The following is a 23,373-nucleotide window of genomic DNA, read 5'->3' as shown; positions in this document are numbered from 1 at the left end:
ATCTCCTGTGGTTTGACTCCTCCTGGGACTGAGGAACACGACTTAGAACACTTTTTGTAAGTAAGCAGGATTGCTTCAAACATACCTGGTAACAATACCAATTTTTCTTCTTAACACAAAATATATGGTGACCCCTGTATTTTGTACAACTCCTTAGATCAGGTTACTCATCATTAACTGGCTCTCGCTTTACGGCCTCAGCCATTAGGCAGTGCTGCTAGACCCTTTTGTCTTTAAGTTTGTGTCTGTTCAGGAAAAAAGTGCCTTTCTGCCTTCACTAGGTATGCCCAAGGGCTCAAAACAGAGACATGGAAAAAGAAATGGCCATAGCTACTGTCCTGGCTCTTGTGTAGATGTTGGCTTTCCCACACCTTCAGGTTAGACTACTGCCACTGAACAGCACATCTCATCTACTGGAATGAGCTTGATGCAATGAGCTAAACCCCCACTTTATATTTTGGAAGGTTTATCAAATATGATTTTTGATTTTTCCCTGACTAGCCACATTTGCTGTTTGCATGGTGATACTGTTCCAATATTTTCCATAGGGAAAAAGAGAGAGAGGCTAAGCAGGATGGTAGACCAGCGATCTCAGTAGAGCTTTGCAACTGACTGTGTGATCTGAGGTAAATTGTTCTCTCAGCCCCACATTCTTCTATAGTTGTAGAAATAATAAAGTGTATCCCAGAAGGCTATTATGAAATTTGCCTGTTATATTTAAAAGGGCTTAAGACTCTCAGCCGCAAGGATGTTGTGCTTCCTGCAGTGTACCCATGTACCCTCTCTCTTTCTGTAGTGTAGCTAATACCTTGATATTAAGGAGTTTTAATTACAAAGACATGGGGTTTCTTTTTTTTGTTGTTTTTAAACTCAGAAGTCAAAAAACCAGTATAATAATTTTACAGATTGCCATGAAAAACAGTCAGTCAATGAAAGGTTTTAACACATTATCCCTTGCTCCAGAGGGAAAAAAATGTTGTCTGCTGCAATTCACAAACTCTATTAACTAAAAGGGATAGATGGATCTTAGAGATACAGCAGCCATGTGTAATCAAAAGAAAAATCTGTCCTGCTCAGTCACATTGTCTCATGAGAATAGAAATGCTAGAATGCTGTGACCTTCATAAAGTTTGGGCCCCCTGACAGTACACAGTGTTTCCTTGTATTTCTTCATTTGCGAAAAATCAAGGCAACACTTCAGCAAAACAGGCAGTCAAATCATACAACATCCCTGCTATGCAGAAGTTCACCACCAGGTAGCTGATCCAATCAAAATGTACATATTCTGCCTGGGACACAACATGAATAGTTGTGATGGAAGCCGAATCTTTCATTTGCTCTTTATATTTTCTGCCAGTTTTTTGGTTTTGTTTTCCTCCCTTTTCTTCCTTTGCAATTGTCAAGGAAGCATCTGTGTGTTTTATTAAACAAATGTTACATATTAAAAACCTCTTGCTGTCTGCCAGAAAGGAAAATGGCATCTTATTTGAAAACAATTGTAATCGTTGCTGCTGTCTTGTTGCAAGTTATGCCCTTAAAAAATGATAGGGACTTATTTAGTAGCAACTGATGCTGAGAAAAAGCATTTTAACTAAAGCAGAAATTTAACTGTTGCATTATCTTTGGGAAATACAATGGTTATTTCAAACACCATAATACCAATTGTGCTCTTAGATGTGTTACTATCACTTCAAGGAGAAAGTATCTAAGGGATAGAATAACGATATTTTTTCCATGACACTTCTGTCTGCCTATCTTGGTGTTGTAGTTAGTGAATGTTCAGTTTGGCCAAATGCAGTGAGGTACTGAGATAGTGCCTGTCTGACAAAAGTGAAAAAAAGTTCTGGTCATAATTCATATTTCATTTGATGTATGGGCCTTGTGACAGTGATGACTCAGGCTCTAATTTGTTATTGCCTCTAACTGGTTGTCTACAGAAAAATCAGACTCTAGCTTACTCTTGCAATAGTTATTTTGCACTAACTTCCCATGTTGGCACTGTTATTCTGCACATGTTCTTTTCCACAGTCTTTATTTTGATTTTGTTTTAACCTATACTGCATAAAGGCTGCTGTTGTGCGGAGTAAGAAAGTCCAGGTGTTGGTTAGACACAACCACTGAAGTTTCACTTCAGTTTTCTCTTATGTTAAATAAATTCCCTGGGTAGGGAAGCCCTAAACCTAGTGAGTGGTAAGTGTTCGTCTGTGCTGCAGGAAGCAGTGCGATGCAGATGCAGCCTGGAGGCTGTCAGGGCAATGAGTTCTACCTGCTCATCATACTAGCACAGCTAAACTGCTGTTAGTAACAGAACTAGTGCAAATATTGTAATACCATCCTGGAATATGCCTTGGAAACCTTGCTTTAAATTTGTATACTATCAAAGCCTCTCTCGCAACAGAACTACAGCCACTGTATTTCGCAGTTACCTGCTATTTAATCAACATGCATTTCATGCTATTGAATATAATTTTCCTCTCACACTTTATGGAAAACAAGTAAGTATATTTGTATCATAAATTAAGGAAGGATTTTATAAACGCTAGGTAATACAGTATATAAAAAATGTGGGAAGTAGTGCAAAGTTTTTATCCTTGCTGTTCATTCATATGGGTTGGGACAATAATTCAGATGAGGTGAAGCCCATATCGCAGTAGAGGTTTACTTTTAACTAGAAAATCAGTAGCATAACTAGTACTCACAGAAGTAAAGATGTCTGAGAAAAGAGGAAAAAAAGTTTTAGTCATATTTCCCTACCTTGTTAATGTAACTGTTAGTTAGTCCTGTTCCTAATGGTCCTGTTACTGTAAGTATCCCTTTAAAAATCTAATGAGCTATTTATTTGTGGTCAGCTTTTTTAAGAAGTTCTGCCTTTGAATGATGTGATTTTTCTCAAGGGCTGATTACATCTTTGGAATTCCAAAATACTGCTAAGTGAAATGCTCACATTTCCATCTTCTCTCAATCTTTAACAAATAAACTGAAGATTATTATTCATTATTTGCACTGTGATAGTACCAAATAATTCCATTCCTAAGCTAGAAACTCTTAGATGAGGCCCAAAGGCCTCCGCCAGAGAACAGAGGAATGCAGTGAAATTTTAGCTATTAAGGTTGATATAGTAAAGTTTTATTTATATAAAAAAAATCTCTGGAGACTCCTTGCTGATATTTTGGTACCTTCCAAACAAAGTTCTGAGCAGCTGCAACTTTGTGGTGGCAATTTGGGAAATACAGTACTGAAAATTGGGAGTCAATTATGTCATGCCACATAGTATTTCACATAGTGGATGGTACAATATTTATTGCCAATTGAAGCATGTCATCCTCAGGAATACAGGCTCCCTGTTAAACCTCTCGTTCCCTACATTGCACTCTTAGAATCACTTTTCTTTGTAACAGCTAATGTTTCAGTCTGCAAAGAGCATTTATACTTTTATGACTTTGAGATGATCTGTGGAAAATGCACACACATATTGAAAATTTCTGCTGGGTAAAATTCATCAGAAGTCTTTTCTCAGGGAAGGATCTGGGAACGCTCTGGTCAGAAATATTCACACATATTTTGAATACTCTAGCCTTTCAGTGGAAGAATCTCTCCAATTTTGACTTTGAAGCTATATTGGGGAACTACAAAGTTGCTCTGTGAATTGCAGATCTCAGCTTTAAAAAATATGCCTCTAATTGTTAAAGTGGGGAGGGTTTAATACATTTTCCTTTAAACAGAGTTCTAACTTAAAAAACCCACATAGAAACTCTAACTTAAAAATCCACCTAATACTTTTTTTCAAATTACTGATTTGAAAAAAGCAAACTCAATATTCTCTGTTTGACCTCAGGAAATATCAAAATATACTCTAATGTAGAAGAAAAGAGTCTGACTAATTTTAAAAGAGAAATACAGGAAGAATCATATTTGTCTGTCTTGTCTTGTTGGTCCTATACAAGGAGCAGTGACTGGTGATGCTGGCTCTTTCTTCCCAGAGGGGAATTCCTAGATGTGAGCTGAATGTAACAGCCTTGCGGGGTAAATTGGATAATGGTTAAATAACAAATCAGCATAGTGCTACTTACTGAGTTTTCAACACTAAATGATTTGGCCAAGCCAAATGTCAGGAGTCTGAAAGCCAAGTTCCTAGGATCTCATTGGCAAGAAAAGAGGCTAATACATCCATCATTTATAGAAAGTGGCTGTGAAGAATTTGTCCATGCCCTCCCACTGGTGAGAAATTTCAATATACACTGTATAGCAGTTGATGGTGTTATATCACATAGACTGTTTGCAACTGAAACTAGTGGAGTAGCTTGTCTTTATTAAGACTGATCTACCATTAATAGAATATAAATATGACTGAGTGTAATGGCTTAAATCTGTGACAGCCTCAGTTTTGCCAGCAGTGGATTTCCATACGTTTTCAGCAGGGGATTTGGAACATTGGCTGAGTGCAGAATATTTAACATGTCACAGATTGTGCCTCTTGATTTCCTGTGCACACATGCACAGATTGATGAACTATGGTTGGGAAAAGCTTTATTTTTCCACCTTTCTCAAGAAATTGGTGAAACAGGAATTCTGCCTGTTACACTTGGTGTGTAAAGTACTTTGCAGAGTTCCAATAAAGACACTTCATCACCTTTGCCATAACACCTCATAGCCCCTCGTTAGCTCTTCTCTTTTTATGGTCTTGTAGGTAAAAAGGTTCATCTTGCTTAAATATCCCTAAGGCTACTAGCAAGAAAATATTGAACTGTATGTGAAAACACTTGAATATAAAAACAGATGCATATGTTCACCTTGGGGATAAATGCATTATGATACAGGGTTAAACTCTGCTCCAGTTCTATTAACGGCAATGCAAAGCAATCCCAGCAAACCCAGCAGAGTAGTTCTGAATTTACACCAGGCTAAAGGACCTCAGGATCGTCCTATGTTTACCATCAGGCCTCTCACAATCACATTTTCACTTATTCCATGTGGATCAGGACTTGTTGACAATTTCCTGGATTTCAGTTTGGAAGACAAGAGTTTCATGTTTGACCTTGTATCTCTGTCATGTGAGCATCTGCCTTGCCCACACACTATATATTGATTCAGTTCCCTTTTAGTTAAATTACATATGATGTAAGCTATAATAGCAATGCCTGCTCTTTTTTTCTGCTTCATTTTTGGCTTAGAGCAATATCAACATGGTCCTGATTTTAGTTTCTGCATTCATTTCTTTGCTTTTGTAACATTGCCTCAGCAAATATGGATGACTGCTCATGGGTGAACTTTCTTTCACCCTCTGCTGCTCCAGTCTGAGTTTTTTAAATCCCTTTAGGCTGAACAAATGCAGAAGATATTATTGACAATTTTCAAATAGTTCAAAGGTTTTGATATGTAGACACTCAGAAAGCCTGAGTATTATCTGAACCTAATCCAAATGTTCTGAAAACTTCTGAAGGCCTTACATGTCCTTATCTTTCCTTATCTTCACTAGGAGGACATGACAACTTCTGGTAGTGGCAACAGCATTACTCACAAGAAGCTAATGTGTGCTTACTCCAGCCACTGGTAGAAGACATCCCAGGGCTAAATAAATTGGTATCCATTTAGTAACTAAAGTACCTAGTCGTAATAAGAGAGGCCACATGTGGCCTACATATGGGTGTTTGCAGTATCCAGCTGAAGCAATGGGTGTCCCTCAATTATCTTGTTTGGAAAACTTTTATGTTCTAATGAGTCATTAAAAATTTGATCATCTCTAATTCTGCACAAAATCACATGATGATTAAAAGCAAGAGGAACAGAACCATTACAAAAAACCCAGCTGGATAGCAAGTTGCTCTGGAAGGCATTAGCAGTGACAGACACTGGAGTCTGAAAACCAGGAGCTGAGAAAGGCAACAGATAGGAATGAAGGGCTACCCTGAGAAGAAGCAAACTGGCATATTTTGACTCTGCTGTGATTCGGTTTTGTTTTCCATCACATCTGAGACAAAAAAGAAAAAAAGCCAAGTCATTTCAGTATAAGCATGTAAAACAACTGGCATCTTTCCTGAAACCTTGTAAAATGAGTTGTAGCTCCACACAATTAAATTGGCTGGGTTATACTATCCTGAAAAATTAGACATTTATAATGGGAGTGTTGACAAGCCCTTTACCGTAGCAACATAGTAGTGCCCATTTGGAGAATGAAGCAAAACTCCTGGGAAATAATTAAAGAGCATTTTGGTCATCTTGTGATACAAACATGAATTTTTCAGGTTATGTAGAAATAAACTGGAAACCCACAGAACAATGCCCAAAAAAAGAAAAAAAGTAACAAGACTGACTGATGTTTGTCCAAATGGACCTGAAAGGAAAAGAAAAGGATGGGATGAGATAGGAAAGGAAAGTTTCTGAGTAGCTGCAGTTCAGGAAAACCTCACTCTCCTCTCTTCTTCAATTTTTGCAGTCTGGTGATAGAGACAAAACTAACTCAACTTTTCATTAATCTTTTTTCCTTTATTTAGAAGAAAGACATTAATCATGACTTTAGATTCACAATTTACTGATGCAGAATCTTAGAACAGCATTTGTATATTCAAATGTGTTATTTCACTAGTCTGTGGCTATACTGTGTGTCAAACCAAGCTTTTTCGTTTTTATTTTCTAACAGTGCTATGCATAGTAGAGTCTATTTATTACATAGGCCATTTCCAATTCCAATTACTGTAAATTAAATTCAAGCAATTTCAATGAAATCAGTAGAGAACATCTAGATTTAAATTGATCTAAGAATATGGCTTTATACTGTAATCTGGCTCCTCAAATTCACTAATGACTGAATGAAATTTAGAAAACCATTCCCTCCAGCTCACTGTACTAATTCCCAGCTGAACTCCATCCTATTTTCTGCTGACATGGAGAAATAATGATGGTCAGTGAAAATCCTGAACAAATATACCCAAGAGTTATCACTCTCATGCGTACCTTTCATACTTATTTTGCTCAATACTTCCAGCATTTCTTCAACTCTGTTATTTTTTGCTCCAGGAAGCAAATTTAGTGCAAAAATTTTTGGGAGAAAATGAAGATTTTAAAGTTGATTTATTAATTGCTGAGTTCTAGCGAATAATAAGGTGATCTTCTAGTAATTTTTGTTAACATGGTAAATTTAAGAAGGTAGCTGGCCTTAAAAGGGACTTTATGGGTAAAACAAAAGTCAGACTTAAAACCAAGACTTGAAAAATCATAAACCATAAACCACAGGGAGAATTCAAGTCACAAAGTCTCTTCTTTCCCTCTTTGAAGGGCATCATCCACTTCTGATTTCATCGAAATTGCTTGACAGTGTATGGGTGAAGGGAATGTATTATTTTAACAATTAGCCTGCTATACATGGTGGTCTCCTTCTAATCAAAGGTGCAAGCCTGAGAAATTAAAAGGTGTGAAGCAGATATTGTCACTATGTTAAATCACTTTTATCGCTTTTTGTAAAACAGTATTGCTTAATGCCAGTGTATTTTCTAATGTACCCTAGCATCCCTAATTAGTTTTTTCTTAACCCATGTGGTGGGATTATTCAGTTTTAAATAATTTCTGCTGCAAAATGAGGAAATCATATATTCCAAATGTTGGCTGCATGAACCTTTGTGCAATTGCTTTTGGTTTGAGTTGCCTGATGCAATGAGTTTTCTAGTTCAAGAACTACTGTGAGAGAAAATCATGTGATAAAGGTGTAACCAGCAATGAATCAGTAAATAGCTGTTCCTCTGAAGATCAGCTCATTAAGAAGCAGACATCTGAATGAAATAAGATTCCTGGGGAGTCTGTGGCACCAGACATACCAGAAAGAGAGGCATGAAACCCTGTTATATGCCATGACCAAGCAAAAGGAATTTTTACCTAGGCAGGATTTGTGGTTAATATTCTGCTCTTGTGCTTAGCCTATTGAAGCCCCAGTGTGCTTTTGTTTATGATCTGGTTCTTGTTCAGCACATTTACATGCAACTAACTGTTCAAGTGGCTCAGTCACCTCTGGTACAAAACGGAGCTCAGCTGAAATGCTAAAGGCTACAGCTTTGTTTTCAACATGAAAAAGTCCAAACAAAAATATCTATTAGAACTTCTTTTTTTTGCTTTGACAAAAGCCTTAATGTTAGCTTCCTTATTCAATGGAATAGTGTTGTATGGATATTTTACAGCTGGTTAAAAGAATCCAAGATTATTTAGGTTTTAGTTAATCTTTTTTACTTTTAATTGAGTTTGTTAGTTGGAGATAGCTGAATGCCATGGCATTTGTTTAACTTTGCAGTTCACAGCTTAATTAAATACTTGATGTGCCAATCTCTAATCATGGTACTAAAAATAAATAAATAAATAACCCAATACCCCTATCAAATTTCATGGAAAAGAAGAGAAGGCTCTGTTAAAACATGGCAAGCAATCTTTTCTGCAAAACAGCAAACTAAAACACAGTACTACCAAGTGTTAAGAGATGCTGGCCTTTCACCCAATCTATTTAAATACACACCCTCTCCACAAGCAGCAGGTACACAGCTTGAACCACCACTAGGTTTTTAACTATGCACCAGGATTTTAACACATAATGAGACTACAATGGATTGAAGGGAAAGGGAGAAAGGCAGAAAAGGGGATGAAACTCCATGAATTAGAACTACAGCTTCCCGAGCACTTTTTTTTAATGGTTAGCTCATAAGTCGCATTTGTGAAATGTGATTAATGACAAAATAATTGAGTGCTGCACTCAAATGTCTTTCTGTCAACATACAGGTAAATAGAAATGGGTGTCAGAATTGAGTTCAGTTGAATTAAGCACCCTTTCTAGCCGGAGTGGGGAATGAGGCTATAGACTCAGTTGCTGTAAAGTTGCCAAGTGTTTTTCCTTTCTCATATCATGGCTCCATTACCCAATCATCCTGTTGTGATATTTGTATGTTTTTGCATTCAGCACAAAAAAGCTATATAAGCCAATATATATTGCTGTTGGTGCACTTAGCAGACATTACCGAACAAGTGAACAAAGACTTTAAATTCCAATAACAACACTTTTATCTTGATCAAATCCTCTGCTTTGCTCATGTTGTTTATCATAGTCCTGGCTTCATGCAAACAGGCTGAAGGAGGTGTGAGGGGAAATCCACTGAAGATAGACTGGGAGAGCTTTGGGACAGTGATCTGTTTGTTCATATTTTGCTATTGCATATTTGAAAAGGTCAGACCCAAATAAAACTGCCAAGATACGATATTCTACTGAGAGGAAGAAAATGGTTTATGTCTCAGCTTTGCCAAAAAACTATGGAAACCAGTACTTCATTTTGTGAATAAAGATGTAGGCACAAATACTGCCTCAAGCAGGGTGAAGACCACCCTTAGGCAGAAGTGTTAGGAGTTAAAGTGGTGAAAGGTTGGGGGTTTGCTTTGTTTTGCAGAACATTTGGGTGTGTATAACAGGCCTGTCTAAACAGAATTGGTGTGTCTGATGGCTGATCCAATATTCCAAGGAGGTCCTCTATTCAGAACTTGTTTTCCTTCCACACTTACCCTACTTTGTGTATTGTGCTAGATTATACTGGTTTCATAAGTGGCAGTCACAGTTACTGTCCATCTGGATATGTTTTGAGGCTCTATAAAGTTTTAACAACTGTGAAGGGGGAAAAATAGTAAAGTATGCAGCCGGTCTGAAGTGGTTATCTAGAGATTTAACCTACTGTCACCAGGAATGCACAAAGCACACTTCACATCCAGTGTAAAACTTACTTGAATCTGTAGTCATAGTAATACAGCAAAAAGTATTCTCTTATGACAGCTGATTTCAACAAGTTTTGTTCTCTTTATACCTATAACTTCTTAATAAATGAAACCTCTTATGGTTATAATATTAAAATCATAATAATAAATCTCTACACATCTAATCTTGATTCAGGGCCTGCATAACTGAATCAGATACTTGATTAACTCTTGCACTTGTCCTATTGCTTGTTCTTTAATAAGTGGATTTTATGCTTTTCAATATCATTTAGTAAGATTTGGCTTTTTATAATTTATTCAGCATGCTATTCATTATGGAATGCCAATCAGTTCTCAAATGCTCATACATGCTTGTTACTAAAAAGTCCTCTTTTCTAGTTTGGATTTTTTGGAGCTTAATAACATTAAAAAAACAACACGAAAATACACAGGATGAGTTTAAACTTCACATACCTTCATGACACAGAACAGTTGTTACCACTGAAATAAATGTGATATATGCAGTCAGACAAGCCATACCAATAAATATTTGGAAAAAAAATAAGATGACGTAAACTGGCATCTATTCCGTATTCAGGTATTCACTGCCTGGTGACTAATTCTATATTTCAACGTAATTCCAGTTGCTCCTGATATTTCCAGTAAATGCTACCTTCAGTTCTCAAACATTACTGATTGAGAAGTAAGATCCCAAATTCCACAGAATGAAATTCCCTGATAGAGTCATTAGCACATTACAATAAATAGCAGGATAAATATATAACGTTCATATTTTGGAACAAGTGTGCTCACAGAGAAAAAAAATCGGTAAATCCACATACTATATTAATAGCCTGTAAATCTAGATACAGCAGATTTCCCCTTTGGTAAAGAAAAATATGTTCATCACAGAACTAACTAACTTAACCTATCAATCTTTATTAACTCATATCTATCTGATGATAGATTATCTGATTTCAAACATCTGGTGAGGTAAGAGCATGGTTCTGCAAGTAAACTACTCAGGTGCTTAACTTGAAGCTTTGGAGTAGGCCTTTTGAATTCAATGAGATGTAGAGTGATCATTTTTAAGTTTCAAAGTAGGAAGTATTAGGATCAAAGGACAAATCAGGGCTTTAGGAGTACATCTTTGTAAACCACCACCTTCATATGATAAATTACTTACCCATTTTCTTCTAGAGAGCCCAGATTGCCTTTGTACTACTCAAGAAATAAACAGGTGTATTTCACATGCCATTGCCATCTTCATGTAGAGGCAGGCCATCACATGTGAGCACAGAGGAGCACATGATACTTTCTAGCACTTTTATTCACTGCTGTCCTTGGAACTGTTTCAATCTCTGGCACAGTTAGAGATTAGTTCAGCTTCTGTTCTACACCAGAGCAGCCAATAGATAGCTTTAACTCCTGCCAGCTATAGGATGTGCTGGCCAAGCGGGAAATACAGATTTTCTGTGGATGGTGGGTAACCTAAGTCCAGAATTCTATCTAATTCTAAACCTGCTATGTTAGGGATGATACAAATGAATGGTGTACAATCACCTATGCCAGGTCTGTGCCATGTTGGGATTCTCCAGTATGAGAGGAGATGTATCAGTATGGCATGCCCAACTGAATCTTGAAGCTGGATCTCTATCCCCTTTCTGCTCACAGAGTGGTTCAAAAGGACACAGCACAAACTAAGAACTGGTCTCCAGTGTGCAAGTATATTGCTCCATTACTCCAGTCTTCAGTCAGTTCTAAATCTCTGTCTCCCAGGTTTACTTTCATTTGGGCTTTTTTTACCCCGATGTGTTGATGACTACACAGGAGAAGAGAGGCCAAATTACACAAAACTGTCCTGTTCTGATATATATAGCAGTTAGTTACCCTCATCCCCCTGAGCAAAATAATACTTGTGCTGAGAATAGTGTCAGGGATCTTTGCATAACAGCCAAAACTGTGCCTGCAATTGCAAGCGTGATTTAAGTCTGTCTTGTTCATATACAGTTTTTTGATACTTTATCCCTTGTTTATCCCAGATAGGCCAATAAAATGTTCTCTTTGCCATTTGTAAGAAAAGATTAAACTATGTTGGGATGGAAAGAACCTCTCCTGCTGGGGAACGAAAAGAAAAAAGCTACTACTCCAAGACTATCATAAGGCAGAGATGCTATTAGAACAGTGAGGGATTTTCCTGTAGTTTCTCAGTACCCATCTGCAATAAATTTTTATTAGGATATGGAGGAAAGAAAGGCCTAAGCTAACCAGCAGGTTTAGTGGTTTAGAAAGCTGAGCAGTATGGCAAATCTTTGTTTTATGCACCCTGACAGGTTCTGCTATATCATACAGGTATTTATTTTTCTAATGCAATATTATAAATCATTGTCAGGTCATCAGCATTCCCACAGTCTTCCAAAGCATTTTTGTGTGTGTCAAAGGTTCCCACCAGAGCTGTAGGCTTAGGATGCTATATAAGCTCTTTTAATGGAGCATGTAGTGCTGAACTGTGCTCTGTTGCAACATTCCAGCTCAGAGGAAGAGGTATAAGGAAGGAGGTGGTCTCAAGAGTCATGGCTTAAGGATAACAGGAGACTTATATTAAAGACCACCTCTAGTGACTAAGGTTCTGTCTTAAATAATCATAGCAAAGAAACCAATACTTTATTTAAACAAAAACTTCTATCTGTTCACTTAGAGAAGGCTGATTATGCTAATAAGGCAAGTCATCTGATGATAATGTGTTACACGTGATATACTGTCATCAATCTAAGTGCTTCATAGGTACTGGCAGTTTATTCCTCCAGGTTAAGCAAGTACCATTAGCTCCATTTTATTAATTGGGGAACATGATTAAGGTTATTTGTCTAAAACCAAACTTCAAGTTCTCTGTGAGGATCCTAGAGTAAAGCGAGAGACCATCAGGAGATTCTAACCTATGACAGCCTTCAGAGGACAATCCTCCAGCTGAGTATAATTAGAGTGCAATGTGTGCTGGTTGTGTCTCCTCCTTTGCCTTGTTGATCAAACCAGCACCAGTTGCCTTTCTATTCTTTGGGTGAGTGAATACTTTCCTTTTTCTTTTCCTAAACCATGTATAGGAATGTTAAATGTTTTCTAAACCATGTTTCAAGAAGTGTTAAAAATGAAACAGAAATTAAGCTCACTGGTTATTTTGTGAGAAGCTTACCTCTAGGAGTTGAAATTGTTGACCTCACCAGCTGGGTATGTGACTGAAGCCCTCAAACTAGGAAATGCCACTGCACATGCCAGGTTGTCACACAGGGCTTGCTTAGTCCATATCACAGTGATGCCACAGTACTCTTGCGCTGCCCTACTTGGCTAAAGGTTATAAGATCAAAGCTAGTCCCATGCTAAAGGATTTGAGGTAAAACAGGCCCTTTATTTTCAGACCATCTCAAGGGCTTTTGAAAGCAGGAGGAAACAAAATGACAGTTAATGGATCAGGGAGGGCCTGACCTAAGCATAAGGTTAAGTGGTGTGATAATCTCCATACTGAACTTGTCACTGTATAGCAGTTTCTCTAATGTGCTCAGTCACAAGGAGTACCTCTTTGAGCCAACCTCACAGACTTTCTGCCCATGCCATTTACAGTGAAGTTTGGGGTTCTGCTAAACAAGGGACCTCCCCCTCACCCCCAAATCACTTTCCTTTCTGTTCATTAAGGACTACTTTCCTCCAGGTTACATTCACTTAAAACCTTACCACAGTTCTGATTCACTTCTGTACACTATCATGTTTTAGTACTCTGATATCTGCCTTCAAAAGCAGCCTTTCTGAGAGACAAATATTTAATAGTGAGTGCTGACACTGACATATGCATACCATGGAAGATCTCTTTCGGGATTTACTTTTGTTCTATCACGTTTTCTAAATCTAAACCATTTCTTAGTTAGATTATGGGCTTTCTTTTTTAAGAATCAGTAACATTAACGCGTGAGTTCTTTGGCTGACTTTGTTGTTAGAGAAAGGAATGGTCTGGCTGAAGAACAGTTTCTTTTCAGAGTGTTGGATGAGCATATCAGTCAGATATATTTTTTCCTCTTTGAAAGAAAAATAAAACTAGCTGATGAATTGCAGAGTTTCTCTAGACAATGGCCTCTTAATGCTTGTCCTTAAGACCAGCACTGGCAATATTATCCACAAACTTCATTAAGGAAAAATGTCTTAATGTTCTCTCCTACACTGGGAAGATATCTGTAATGTCTCTGAAAAGCTAGCTGAGCTAAATCTGGAATTTCTCTGAAATCAGAAAAAGAAACTATAAGCTAAGGCAAGAATCTGTGAGGATTTTTCCCTGATATCTTTCTCTGATATCCCACTTTTTCCCTGATATCTTGGGAGAGATTTGTTCCTGACATGCCCCAGTTCAACTCAACCATATACTCTTGTGACACTGTTAGGTTGGAGAGGTCCTTTACCTTCCAAGAATAACACCAATTTACTCTCACTGAAATACAACAGTATTTCAATATATAGAGAAGCAATAACCACCTGATAAAAAACAGAATGAATGGAGGTAGGAACGCTTATTGCGCTGAAGAGAAAAAATGAAGGAAACTACACTCATGCCTCATGCAGAGCTTCACTAAGGAAGATGACAGATGTAACGTCATGAATTCAGGATGACATATGATGTAATGAGGATAACTGAAGGTTGGTTATATTGTGACACTATCTGAAATTTCAAAAGTTCAGGATATGGAACAGGTAACAGGACCAACCAAAAGACACACCAGGGTAGGAGACGAACATTTGGTATATACACAAGGAAGAACTTTCATCTGAGCTGGGAAAATCAGATGAAACTTCTATAATAAGATAGATGGCCAAGAAAAATGGAAACGAACTGAAAAATAGGACAAAAATAACCCTTCTAAGAAACAGTTACTAAATTCCTAGACAGGATGAAAAGGATGCTAAGAAATGGTTTTGGAAATAGTGGCAGCCACAATCAAAAAATCTACTGTATTTATAACAAAGGAACACAGATATTCTGCTCTGACTTGTCTAAGAGCTGTATAACTGAGAAGGGAAGAATGATCAGAAGTTTGAGAGAGATTTATAAAAATAATTCCTCCTTTTAAATTAAAGTGTTCATACAAGTGAAGGAAAGGAGTGAGGAGATCAAGGAAATATAGGATGCAAGTTGTTTACAAGGCAAGGATTAAAGATAATATGGTTTTGGTTTGTTTACTTTTAGAAAAGACATCTGAATAACCTGTCATCTCAGCCAGTTGTTCCAGAAAGCTTATTCTTTCTTCCTAAAAGAGTCATGTGTGATTGATCTCTGAAGCAAATAGCTGAGTTATGATCCCACAAATAACATGGGATTTCTGTCTCTTAGTTATCCAGCAAGCTTAGCCTTTTCATTTAATTTAGACTGTAGCCCAAGTTGTCAAGGCTCATGCTTTCAGCTCTGGAAATCCTTTGTTTGGTCCATTGAGTTGGCCAAGGGAACCACTATATAAATATACCTCAAGGATTTTGTGTCGTGGGAGCTTCTTTTCTATTTAAGTCTTGAGAGGTCAACATATCTTCAGTTTGGTTGATTTCCCTGGACTGGTGATGAACAGAATAGTGCAGAGAAATCACACTCATCCCAGACCACAAGACAGTTAACAATTAAAGCGCTAATACATCATCATTAGGCTTTCAGATAGACAGAGCAAAGCCTGAGAGAAAAAGAAAGATTTCGTCTCTTATGTCTCTGTTTTATGGTGCTGAAAGACCTGAGGGGGGCTCACAACACTAAAACCATTCTTCATGTTCATTCCTGTAGGCACACTTTCTGACCAGTACCTGAGTAACCTTAACTCTGCCCTTCTGACAAAGCAGTCGCAAAACCCACTAACTTTATCCCACCTGGTGTATCTTTTTCCCACAGCGATATAGAAAAATATAATACCTTGCCCTTTTTTGTTGAAATAGTTTTGAACATTTTGCCACATATATAAGCATGCAAATCTGCTAAATCAAAGATACAGTAAGAGATAAAAGAACCATTCTGTAGCATTATGAAAGATAATCTTGATCTGTTAATCAGGAAACACTTTTAGAAAATCGCAGAATAAAAAAGAAAGAAAGCAGTGACTCTGATTTTAAAAACCAAAGGTGCTGAGAATAAAATAAACTGGATTATCCTATTCCTAAATCTAAGCACCTTGATATCAGCTCTAAAGTATTATATATGCCTAGCAGAAAAAAAAAAAATCAGACTCTTAATAAAACAATGAGGAGCGTAGCACAAAGCAAAATGAAACACTGGAAATGATTTATAGTGTAAAGGATCGCTTTATATATCTTTACAGAATGAAAATATCCAAATTACCTCAGCTTTAATAATCATATTCCCAGTGACTGCAGATGAGAAACTTTAAAATGTATGTATAAGACTGGAAATGGTTATAAAAGATCAGAAGCTTTCGAAATTCACTGTATACCAGGTCTATGGAGTGTAATGCCATATGAAATCTGATCTGACAGTTTCACAATTTTCCTTTGTTTGAGGAGATCCCCACGTAATGAAAACTTGTAGCATCATGCCAAAACTAAAAGAAACAGTTAGTGGAAACAACTGAGAGGTAACTATCACCAGTCAGTTTCTCACTGGCAAAGTATAAAAATAAGACAAAGAATTAATTACATTAACAAATCCCAAAGAACATGGTTTAGATTAAAAGAAGCTCTTTTTAACCGGTCAGCTGGAAGGCTGATGTAGCACTGTTCATGCAGATGTTTGGAAAGTATTTCACAGACTCTTAATTTTTGGAGGCTGCTTCTAAAGGCCTTTGCTCTTTCAGTGCTCTGTGCCATCTCCAATTTATTTTAAGTTCAAAATAGAAAAAACAATAGAAACCAAAGCTTCTAGTTAAATTAGGAGGGGTCATTTTAAAGAAACACAATGAAACATAAAATATGGTCCAAATTCTATAGATTCAAAATTTATAACAGGTTGACAGATGACAGGTCCCCTTTTACCTACAAGCAATAAAAATGAAGTAACAGACAGTCTGTCAAAACTCAGCAGGTTTAATTCAGTCCCTTGGCTCATACTGGCTGCATGCGAACACTGCACAGAGCAATAAATTGCTATACTGAGATGTTGGCATTCAGACCTAGTTGTGTGTTGTTGTTTTTTTTAAAAAAAATCTGGTTCTGTAGTACTCTGGCTAGTACTTCTTAGCAGGACTCTGCACCTGGTCCTCTGCCTGCAGAGGTAACAGCTCTTTCTTATCCTGGTGTCTTACCCTGTCTCCATTGGCAGTTGCTGATATGTTCAGAGCACCACAGTATTTCCTAAGCATTAAACACTCAAAGAGATCACTTAAGTAAGAACTCAAGTAAAGGAGTAAGATGTAATGTCAGGCATAAGTTTCTGACAATGGTTCCTATGAGCTTATGACAATCACAAGAGGATTTAAGATATTTAAAATCAGGATGTGCCAAGGCAAAACTGAAATTTCAGTCTTCACATAGAGCAGGTCTAGTTTTGCTCCAGTCTTGCACCAGCAAGTATCACAGCAACCGTTCCCAAAGGTTTTCTTCTCACAAAGCGGAAAAATTTAGAAGAAAACAGCTGTGATCCTGACCTCTCCACAATTTAGCTGTATTAATTCAACATTGCAAAAGTCAGTAGAAATGGTTTTGTCCATGGAGAAGACCCATTCTCCTAGCAATTCTTTAAACACAAATGACTTAAACTGATAGTTGAGGAAAGAGTGTCTTGAAGGCTTAACAGTTGTGTACTTGTACAATACAGATGAGAAGGGGCTCACAGCTCAAGAAATTAAGTTCTGCTGTACCGATCTCACTTCTGACTAGGATGAGCTTGGGATGGAGCCAGAGGGGCCCGTTTGATTCAGCTGCCCCAGTCAGTGCCAGCAGCCTTGCAAGGAGGAGGCAGGGGAGAGAGCGCAGCAGCACAAAGCAGCGTGGAGTCAGAAGCAGCGAGCGATGGGTAGGAAGAAGATGGATGAGGTGGCAAGCTGAGGAGGAGAGGATCAAAGGGGAAGGAGAAGGTTGTGGCAATATGTTTTGGTGCAAAAAAATTTGGGAATCTCTGAGACTGTGTTTGGACCAGAATCTGGGCCAAGACTCCCAGGTTCTGTTGATTAGTTCTGTAACTTCTTGCTAAAATTTTGTCTTTCTAATGATGCAGAGCTTGGTGCGCTCTCCAGATTGAAGGATGAGGGCTCCTCCTGCTATTCACTTTATTCAAAATATTTCTCTTTCTCTAGAGATGTTCTGTGTTTGTGGAAAAACATAGAGACATAGAGATGAAAGATGTAACACAAGAATAAGTTATTATCACAGAAACAAACATTTATAACTGGGGGGAATTCAAACTGCTGTACACTCTAACTGACTCCCCAAAATCCAAAATTAGCTATAAAGCCTTTTGATTTATTCTTTTAAATCGATTTCTTCCTCCAAAAGGAAGAAGACAAAGGGAGACGTAAAGAAATTGGCTGCTTTGCCAATTCACTGAGAATTAAATATTTCCTTCTTCTCATGTCCTCTTATGTAGATATTTTTCTGTTGAGTGTAGCTCTTTTGCTAGATATTTTTCTTAGTAGGCACACTGCAGACACAAGATGGTCCTGAAATGGCACTCTTAGCCTTTGGTTTTGTTCTTCTCTTCATCAGAAATAAACCCTGCTGGCTGGTGCCAGTTCAACTTTGAAACAGTGACAAGCCAGCTCTGACTGCTTATGTTCTCTGTATTACATTTTCCTGCAGTGAATGGAAACTACTCTCCCTCTTAGAGCCCTTTTCAAGTAATATCTTTTTTTTTTCTGCAGTAGCAGGTTGGATCTAGCACTAGATTCTGCAAGGTGCTTAATGTTGCTTCCCACACACACACACCTCTTTCCCCCTTTATGCATTTTTGTATATCTTTTTGGATCATTTCTCAAAGGCTCTCTCTCATTGTCTAGAAAAGGTGTTACCTAATGGTAATATTCTATGGGACAGTTTCTCACTTGCTATCCACATTTCATTGTTGCAAGGAAGGTTATGAGATGAGGGATGACTCTATTATTGCAATAGAGTGAAATTTCCATTGACTTCACTGGGGTCAAAACTTCACCTTCAGGGAGCTATTGGTAGAAATGGGATGGAATTTACATTTTCACAGGGAATCTTCAACCCCTTAATAGTGTTGAAAACCTCAAATATTTTCTTTACCGGGCAAAGTTCATATTTTATTTCGGACTACTGTAGTGGCTGAGCGTTGTCTGCCACTGGAAAACCTTTAAAAATTACATAAAACTGAAACAGGCATAAAAGAGAAGTGGGGTGGGAACGGGTTGTTTGCTATTACACACCAACACATACCAAGCTGGGCTTTTTGTCTATTCCCTTCCCCCATTTTGTTCACACAGTCCTCCTCACCCTTCAGACTGCCTTAGAATGCTAATTTTTCTAATCACACGAAGAAGGAAAACTACTGTAGAAATAAACTGAAATATTATTTTAAACCTCTTTTAATGAGGCTGGATCCATATCTATTAATAAACTCCTAATCCTTCCCTTCTCAACTTCCAAAAATTGTAGTCCCATACCTTATACAACCTGACACATTCAAAGCAAATATTTAAAACCATTCTCAAAAACAGTTGCTTTAATGGGAACCGGCATGTGGTCTTTAGGAAGAAATGGTTTCAAATAAAAGTCTGCTTGTCCTGTTTTCACAGATGTTTAGGGTTTCTCTTCTCACAGAAGCACATGATAAGGATGCTCAAAATGATTCAGTTTAGTGATACTGTATTGATAAAGCTCAGATCAGCTTTAATCTTTGTTATACTTTCCGCCATTTTTTGAACTTTAAGGCTTTCAATTATTCTGTTTTTCTTGGGGATAGGGGGGAATCTGTATGCATGTAACCCTCAGTTAACACTAATAACAATGTGAAACCTTCATCAAAAATGTGACTGGGTGCTTTTGTCTATTCTAATGGTTTAAAGTTGAGAGAAAATCTTGATAAATCAAGGCTTTTTTTTTTTTTCTTCCTCCTCTTTCTTAAGTTTTGTTGCCTTGATTAGATTAAAAAAAAAAAAATTAGGGGCCTGTCAATCTGTTTTCTTTTCAGGTCTTCTCTGTCTCTTTCTAAATTAGTTACAGCCTGCTTTTTGTAGCTTTATAGCCAGCCTGACCTAATTTAATTACCATGACTTGTGTGGCTTAAAGATAAATACTTTTATTGAATCTGCCTACTTTTGTATATGTTTTCCCGCTTTCATACATCTCTCTATATTTTGGCATTCAGAATTCTTGTTGTCTATTCTTCGGTTAACACATAGTTTTATAGCATTGTCCATATTCACACAAAAAGGCCCCTTTGATGCTGTTCTGCCTAGTCCCTTCTTTGCTATATCTGTTGTGCACTGCGAGTTTGTGGGTCTTTGTGGGACACAAATGAACGGCTCCTGGAGCAACCGATGATATTCCCGCAAGCATCCCCACAAGGGCTCAGGGACATTGTGCTCCAGCCCAGTGGCACTAGCTGCGTCTCAGAACTGTGGGATGGAAAGTACATTGTCATACTCCAAATCCTCTGGCATCAAAGCTTGATCCCACCCCTGCTATTATCACTTTTTTTTTTTTTTTTTTTTTTTTTTAGGAAAATACAGCAGAAATCAAAGCTGGAGACATTGCAGGGATAGGAAGACCTAGGATAGTGTGGTTGGACTGACTGTTGCTCTGCTCTTGTGAAAACACTTGACAAGGAAGTACAAATCTCCTGTTCGTCACAGGTTTTATTTATGTTCCTTCCAGGTTTAAAGGGCAAATGAAGAGTAGTAAAGTTTCCAGGATTATGATCAGGCCTTCATCAGGAATAATAAGCTTATTAAATATATATTAACTGGCTCTGCATGTGGGTGGCTCATTCAAAGGAACCTTTGAAATGACTTTACTTAGGATGCCAGGGTGGGATATGTGCTGTGCTTGAGAACAAGAAATAAACTTCTAAAATCGGAGTTGTGCTCTTAACATATTGGATGTTGCCACAGGCATTGCAGTAGTACTTTGCCTGCACTGGAAAGCCACCATCTTAAAACAAGCTGCCTCGGGATGGTGTCTTTACAAAGCACCCCACAGCAAAGGTATTTATAGGAAAAACATTATGTGTTGCACTGTCCAGAAACACATGAAAAATCTTGCCATTCCTTTAAAATGGATGATTCAGAAAAATGTCACTGGCAAAAAGGCAAAAAAAAAAAAAATTTACATGACATTTCACTTTCCAACCATTTAAAGTCATTTGTACAAACACATAAAAAGATGTTTTGTTTTGCAGATGAATCAAAAAGGCATATCATTAAACCAAGTTCTAGTGGAACTATGTAAACAGGCCTGTACCTTAAAATAAACAGAGCAAGTCTTTGTGCACATGCCAGAAATGAAAATGCTATAGATACAAAGCAGAAACAGTATTTCCATGCCTTTAACATCCACAGCAAGGAAAGAGTCCATTGATACCTCCGCACTTGGAAAATGGAGAGGTGAATCATTTCTTTTCAATCATGATTAGTAGAAAACCCTATGGAAGAAAAAAGGAGGAAAAGAAAGGGAGATGCATTTGTTTCCTGTTTATACTCAATCCAATGGTGCTGGGATGGATTTTTTTCATAAACGTCCACTGATGTCCTGCCTCAGTTCCTATTAAAGCCTGTGATTGACTTCAATCACGAAGCAAAAAGTTTGGTTACTGGTCACTTCTGAAAAAGATCTCACTGTATACCTTACCCTTATTTAGTTCTTCCCTTCACAAACTACCAAAATAATTAAAAAGCAGCTACCTCTGAAGTGAGGTGCTACACCCACTCAGAAAACAAGCTGCTATGACTGTGGAAAGAGACTGGCTGAGGTCACTGGGGCAAACCCTTACTGTTGTTTAAAAAAAGTCCTGCTGAGAAGATAAGGTTTTAAAGGCTCCTCAGATAGAGGCAGACACAGAGGAAACTTTATGGCACACTATTAATCTTTCTCAGAAAGATGAAGTGTTGATGTGGCCTTGATGAAATCTGAAGCTGCCATTTGGGGGGGGGGCAGGGATTAGAGTGTTTCAAACACAGCATTTTTATCACCGAAATACACCTATCACACTGAGACTCTCTTGACTAGGAGAAAAATGCTTATTTTGACTTTGAATTTATGACATAGACTGCTTGAATTAAGCAGTCTGTGGTGGCCCATTCTCACCATGAGGGTGGGCTTCTCATTATTAGCGTGGAAATCATGTTCCCTGCCCTGCTGAGCTAGCACAAGTGCTGCTGCTAACAGGTCAATGTACCCAGAATTTTGTATCTTCTCTATCACTGAAAATAAATAATCAATGCACTAATGTCCGAATGGATGATGAATAAAATGTCCACTAATTGGGTAGCCTCCCCAGGCAATTTGTCCCTCTTAAGTCATGGACCAAACAAGAAACTCCACTTCATGGACACCTAATACTGGCTCAAAATTGCTGCAGCCATGCAATACAAAATACTGTTCTGGTATAGCTTCACTCCACAGACTCAGGTTTTTAAAAAAAGAATACCTAAAAGCATAAGGATAGCATAAAGACTGAACTAAATGTGCAGGCTCATTCAAGTGAAATGCAATTGTATTCCTGTGCCTGATCTCTCTCTGGCTCATAGGTCTGTGGAATTTATTGGCTCTTAGTCTGAATCCCGCTAGCAATGATGATATCCCCTAATTATTAAAAAAATAAAATATGAAAAAAGCTAACTTCTCTGCAGATTACTTAAATCTGTGACTTAAATGGACATAAGATTTCCAGTAAAGTAACTTTGTACTATGAAAATGCCTTCCAGCTGTCCAAGGGTACAAATGCTTTACCCAGAGATACAGCCCCCCAAAATTACCCATTAAGTTCATGCCAAGAACATTGACAAATCTTTATATTACCCTGCTGCATGCTTCAAAATACAGAAAGCAAGCAACCAGCTTATGCAACCATAAAATATTACTTAAAAGTGGATTATGATATTTCTTCCTCTCTGCCAAAAGGGAGATTTACCAGCAAAATACGAGTGACAATTAATACAAAAAGTCTGATTAAATTCCTTTTACATTCCTCTAGCCACTGTATCTTTTATAATATCACATATAACATTCAGATGAATGTTTGTATCATTGTACAAAGAGTATCTCCATATAAATGTATAATGTTTCACCTATGAACACTAAATACACTGTGCAATGTTTTAAAATACTTGTTGAGGTTTAATGCAGTTTTTAATACAAACGTAGATACTTAAATGTAGATACTTAAAAGTGTTATTTCATGCATTATCTTGATAATTCAAGAAGAGCCTCCAACCCTTTCTTTAAAAGGCCTCCACTACAGTTTTAAAACAAGTACATTTGAGGACATTAGCAAAGGAAATTGCTTCCATTAATTCTGACCTACCACAGGTTTTAAAAGAAAGAACAAACTGTGAAACTTAAAGGAAACCCAACAAATGTGTTTTATGAATCCATGTGCAATATTTTGGTTACAGTGAAATAAAATGCTGATATGTGCCAGACACCCTGAAGTTGCTCTCCTGTGACTAATTCTTCTGAGCTAGTTTTTAAATTAATCTCCCAGTGCTTGGCCTCTTCCCACCCTCGTTATTAAACTAA

The 23,373-nt window shown here is 37.6% G+C and overlaps 1 long non-coding RNA gene across 3 annotated transcripts in view; it reads right to left on the bottom strand.

The window, feature by feature from the left end:
* The window catches only part of LOC112973499, a 104,079-nt gene that overhangs the window by 611 nt on the left and 80,095 nt on the right, over positions 1-23,373 (bottom strand). The gene's annotated exons all lie outside the window — the stretch shown is intronic.

This window comes from Apteryx rowi, unplaced genomic scaffold, assembly GCF_003343035.1.
Source record: "Apteryx rowi isolate R43461 unplaced genomic scaffold, aptRow1 scaffold_55, whole genome shotgun sequence".
NCBI classification, from domain to species: Eukaryota; Metazoa; Chordata; class Aves; order Apterygiformes; family Apterygidae; genus Apteryx; species Apteryx rowi.
This window is presented reverse-complemented; position numbering and strand designations above follow the sequence as displayed.